The sequence below is a fragment of the Procambarus clarkii genome, chromosome 8, assembly GCF_040958095.1.
Source record: "Procambarus clarkii isolate CNS0578487 chromosome 8, FALCON_Pclarkii_2.0, whole genome shotgun sequence".
Classification (NCBI taxonomy): domain Eukaryota; kingdom Metazoa; phylum Arthropoda; class Malacostraca; order Decapoda; family Cambaridae; genus Procambarus; species Procambarus clarkii.
Genome location: NC_091157.1, coordinates 32,660,901 through 32,666,808, shown reverse-complemented (window position 1 = coordinate 32,666,808; position 5,908 = coordinate 32,660,901). Strand labels below are relative to the sequence as shown.

Here is a 5,908-nt window from a genome sequence, read left to right as displayed (position 1 = left end):
TCTTTCATAGCCGGTCTATGGCCCCTGGGTTTTACGAACTTTTTTTTCCCAAGCCGGTCTATGGCGTGTATGTTAAATAAACCCAATTTTTCACTTTTGACAATTGAGCACCTGCTACATCCAGATTCTAGGGAGGAAAGGAATATAATATAATATCTAATATATCTATCTGTGTGAAATAGATTAAATCCATTTATTTGATATTCAGCTAATAGTTCTGTATTTTCTACATTCATCCATGTTTTGGTAAGTGCAATAATATGTATTGTTTCATTGCAGGTTAGAGATTCAAGATAGTTCTAGATTTCCGAAGTACTGAAACGCGCGCCATACAGGCTTGGTGGATCTAGGTGCAAGGTAAAATTATTTACATTTACTTGTTTTGTATTTATATGCATATATATGCATTTATATGCATTATTCTATAGAATAATAGATCTCGTAATAATTTTGCAAAAATAGTGGCATTTACTATTTTTAAAAGATTATTAAAAAATTTACTGATATGGTGCATTCGGAAGACAAACCCAATTTTTCACTTTTGACAATTGAGCTCGGGTGCAGGGGGGGGGGGTTATGTAAAGCCTGGTTTGTGCCTCGGAGAGGCTATGGGATCCAGTAAGATCGTCCTTCCTTTGCTCCCTAGAATCTGGATGTAGCAGGTGCTCAATTGTCAAAAGTGAAAAATTGGGTTTGTCTTCCGAATGCACCATATCAGTAAATTTTTTAATAATCTTTTAAAAATAGTAAATGCCACTATTTTTGCAAAATTATTACGAGATCTATTATTCTAATAAGGGTTTGATAAAATACAGTAGACTGCCTACTGGTTTTACCTGTAATAAGGTTTGATACAGATGATTACCCGTTCAAGGGGATTAAATAGCCGTTCTATGGCCCCAGGGTTTTCTCAAATTTTCTTTCATAGCCGGTCTATGGCCCCTGGGTTTTACGAACTTTTTTTTCCCAATCGGGTCTATGGCGTGTATGTTAAATAAACCAAATTTTTCACTTTTGACAATTGAGCACCTGCTTCATCCAGATTCTAGGGAGGAAAGGAAGGACGATCTTACTGGATCCCATAGCCTCTCCGAGGCACAAACCAGGCTTGTACACAACCCTCCCCCTGCACCCGAGCTATGTCAACAGGTCGTTCTTTCTCTTCGCCCTTACATCATCACACACAGAGATCACAATAACGTGATGCATCAAATGAACAAATCCACAAGGGCCGTGACGAGGATTTGAACCTGCATCCGGGAGCATCCCAGACACTGCCTAAATCGACTGAGCTACAACAGGGTAAAAGGATCCAGGAAGTTCAGTAGAAGTTTGGTTTCAACCCTTTTACCCTGTCGTAGCTCAGTCGATTAAGGCAGTGACTGGGATGCTCCCGGACACAGGTTTGAATCCTCATCACGGCCCTTGTGGATTTGTTCATTTGATGAATCACGTTATTGTGATCTGTGTGTGTAATTCTTCACTTGCTTGATTCCATTTGTGTGTGTTTGGGTCTCAGGCCCTCTCGCAATTTCTGTTGAACAAACCCCTTTTCCTAGTTCTGCATCTCTCCTTTGGTACAAATTTTGTTGTGCTTTTTTCATATATTTCACAAAACTTGACATACATTTCATTTACTTCATGTCCTATCAGCAAGTGTTTGTCAAATTCTTTAAGGAAAGTTTATCATCCTGATTGCAGATCTCTAGCGCTATTATGTCAACTTCTTGTGGATTCGCAATCATTATTTAATTTACCTTTAGGTGTTCTTTCACCAGCACAGCAACACTGTACCTCTCCCAACCAGTTTAAGATAAAAACTAAGTACTAACTAATTAACTCAATGTAACCTACCTTACCCCCAAAATGTCAACCCATGTCTTCTATTTTAAACAATGCTGTTTTGTTGACCAAATTGTATTTTTGTTTTTTTCTGCAATGTTCCCCCCCCCCACCACTCTACCACCACATTGAGTTTAGTAGCTCTGTGCACGTCAGGTGCTGTTTAATATACAGACCTACTCCTCCATTTGACCTAGTTTCTCTATCACATCTATATCACTTTGTGCTTTAGGCCTGGTGGAGCTTGGTCCACCAGGCTGTTGTTTGGAGTGGCCCGCAGATCCACATACAGTCTGCATATGATATACAGTCTGTTGATCAATTGAACTACAGTAGTTAGTTTTTATCATCCGAATGCACCAATATGTGTTCATTCTTCCCAGATGAAGGAACTAGGTAATATTCATCATCTGAATGCACCATCTGAAGCTTTAACACACTCATGATACACGAGAGGTTTAAAAAACTTTTAAAACTTTTAAAACTTTTTGACCTATGTATTTAAAAGCAATTCTAAAGTTAAAAAGTGTAGCATAGGCCCCTCGCAGAATGTTCTTAATATGATCCTCAGGTTATAGTTTTCTATCTAAAACCACCCCTAGATCTCTTTCTTGATCAGAATTCTTTATAGATCTCTGTGGCTCGATCATAGAAACTGAGTAAATTCGTTACACTGTACCTTCCAGATCGAATACCATGCTGACAGTCTGATATATCATTCAGTACGTCTGCATCTGAAATTGAGCAATACCGGATTTATTATTTGGTTTTATAAATTTTATACTTATAATCTTAACTTATTTCAGAGACCACGAGTAATCTGGGCTTCGAACTCAACAGAAAAGCCTTCCGTAGACCTGCTTCTTTGCTACATAATAGACAAAATTTAGTAAGTATTGATTTATTATGTGTTTGTTTATTTATTTATTTTTTCTTTATATACAAGAAGGTACATTGGGGGAGAGTACAATGACTTGAAGTTATACATTCTTGTAAAGCAACTAGCACTCATAGCGTTTCGGGCAGATCTAAGTATAGACCAAGGAACTTACCATCTTTTTTATTTCTGATGTTAACATTGTGTAACTGTAGATGAATTGCATTTGTTGATTTGCTCCCAAGTAAGATGTTGTAGGTCCTTTCTATGTTTAGTGGGAGTTTGTTGGTTGACATTAATAAGTGGATTTTTTTTTAATTTATTGTTTACATCATTATTTAATATGAGTGGGTTGGAGTCTGAGTAGATGAGGTTAGTGTCATCATTATCTCATATCTCAGTGATTTTGTCGTAATGGTCAAGTAGCTGTACTGTACAAGTCTGAGGACATGAGAGATAGCTGTAAGAGGTATTTCAATATCTTCCTGCTCTAAATCCTTGTTGGCATGGATTGTGGAGGTCATTGGTCTCTATAAAACTAGTAACCTGACTCCTGATCACTCTCAAATAATTTTATTATGTGGGATGTTAGTGCAACTGGTCTATAATTCTTTGCCAATGCTTGTGTTGTGTTGTGTTGTTTTGGTAGTGATGTGCAATGTGTTGTTTTGGTAGTGATTCGTCCAGTTCTGGTAGTAGTGCGGTTGTTGTGTGGTGTAGTACTTGTGTGCTTGTTAATGACTTGTATTCCAGTCTTGTGGGTATCTCCTTTCCCCTACGGGCCAACTGCTTTGTTCTTACCTAGCATTTTGCTTTGTTTGGGTATGAATGTTTGTGTGCCGTATATTTTGCAAAATTTGCCATATATCTCATTATTTACTCCTCTGCCTAGCAACAAGTCTGTCTAATTATACTCATTAACTGTTTTTCAAAGTTCCCCATAGTGTCCTTTATTGAAATCGAGTTCATGAACCGTTTCAATGTTCTTATTTTCTTCTAGATTATATCTTAAAGTATATTTAAATGTTATTGTTATTATTGTTATTAAATGTTATTGTGACATTGCATTGCAATTGAGCTATGTTGTTTACCATACCGTTCATTTCGTGAGTATAAGTATAGATGCCACACTTGTGACAGGTAAAACCATGCCTTTTTTGAAAAACAGCACCGTCTGTTGCACGTAAGAGCAACCCACACTCTATTATGTTGCGATATTATTTCAATATTTCCGATTGCATTGATAATTTGAATTTTCATAGATTTCAATTTATTTTCATTTCGATTTAATAATTTTGTGTAACATTGCATTGAAATTGAGCTGTGTTGTTTACCATACTGTTCATTTCATGAGTATAGTTTATTTTTTTATTAGTTTCATTTCATTTTTTTAGCTGTTCTTATTTTTCAGTGATGGGAATATCAGATCATTTGATGTTCCCAATTTTCTGATGGAAGCATCAGACCATTATAGAATGCATCGGATGAGGTAGTTTGAAATGGTGGGGAGGACGAGAGGGGGGGATGGTGGGGAAGACGAGGGGACAGAGGAGAGGGTAATGGTGGGGAGGATGAGGGGACTGGGGAGTTGGGGATGGTGGGGACAGGGGAATGCTGGGGAGGACAAAGGGACAGGTGAATGGGAGATGGTGGGGGAGGAAGAAGGACAGGGGAGGGGAAAATGGTAAGGAGGACGATGGGACAGGGAAGTGGGAATAGTGGGGATGATGTGGGGACGGGGAAGTGGGAAGGACGAGAGGACTGTGGAATGGGGAATGGCAAAGTGAATTATAATTATATATATTAATTAATTCTTATAAATTTCCAGAAGCCTGTATCAACACCCACACTAATGCAACTGAAAGAGATGTTGAGACAAGTATTGCTGATATGTTGAAGAACGCCCCAAACAAACTCGGTGGAAACAGATACAAGGTAAAGTTTGCCAATTTGCTGTAGTCTAATTCAATTTCTTTTTAGTAATCTTTGAGAACATTTATGCTATGAATAAGATAAAATAATGTAACTGATTTTGACTAAATATGTAGATATATTTAATTTTCTGAGCACTAATAATGAAAGAAAACCAAAATAAGAGGTGGCTACTATCTCTAATAATGGGCTGGAATAATGCAGGATATAATAATATATATATATAAATATGACAATGTCAGACCATGGAGGAAGAATGAAACAGGAATTTCCTTAAGTACTTTTGTATATTAAATACATCTTCAGAAGGTCCTTCTGAAGATGTATTTAATATACAAAAGTACTTAAGGAAATTCCTGTTTCATTCTTCCTCCGTGGTCTGACATTGTCACATTCTTAATCACGTGTTTATTTTCGTGATATACACACATATATATAAATATATATATATATATATATATATATATATATATATATATATATATATATATATATATATATATATATATATATATATATATATATATATTTATATATATATATTTATTTTATAAATATATATATGATATATAGATTTTATATAGATTCTATTCTATTATTCTATTCTATTCTATTCTATAGTTTTATATAGATTCTTGTTTTAGTTTTTTTTTCTATAATATGGAAACGGTTTTTAATTAATAAATTAAATATTATATAATAAAATAATGTATTATTGAAAACAATTAGTAACAAACAATATTTCATTTCAGGGTGGTGAAGCAAGAAGACATGTGCATCACACAGCAGACTTGGATATGACGAATACTGAAAATGGCTAATGTCTATATAGAAGAATCTATATGTGTCTATATATAGACACATATAGATTCCTATATATAACCTATATATATATGTGTGTGTATATATATTATAATATATATATATATATATATATATATATATATATATATATATATATATATATATATATATATATATATATATATATATATATATATATATAATATATATATATATATATATATATATATATGTATATATATATATATATATATATATATATATATATATATATTATAATATATATATATATATAGGTTAGGTTTGGTAGGGTTGGTTAGTTATCATATATCTACGTATAACTAGCTAGTTTTACCTTTATATATATATTATTTATATATTGTGACGATAATCTCCTTCAAGAGATTGAGCCTGCTCTTCCCTCTACAATTACGTCGTAACAAACTATATAAA

General features: G+C 34.2%; 1 long non-coding RNA gene across 1 annotated transcript; it reads left to right on the top strand.

The window, feature by feature from the left end:
• The first annotated feature begins 2,646 nt into the window (after positions 1 to 2,646).
• On the top strand, positions 2,647 to 5,469 carry LOC138362065 (uncharacterized). Its single transcript, XR_011227392.1, has 3 exons — positions 2,647 to 2,731; positions 4,548 to 4,654; positions 5,404 to 5,469. It is a non-coding gene; the product is annotated as an uncharacterized lncRNA (long non-coding RNA).
• Positions 5,470 to 5,908: the final 439 nt, after the last annotated feature.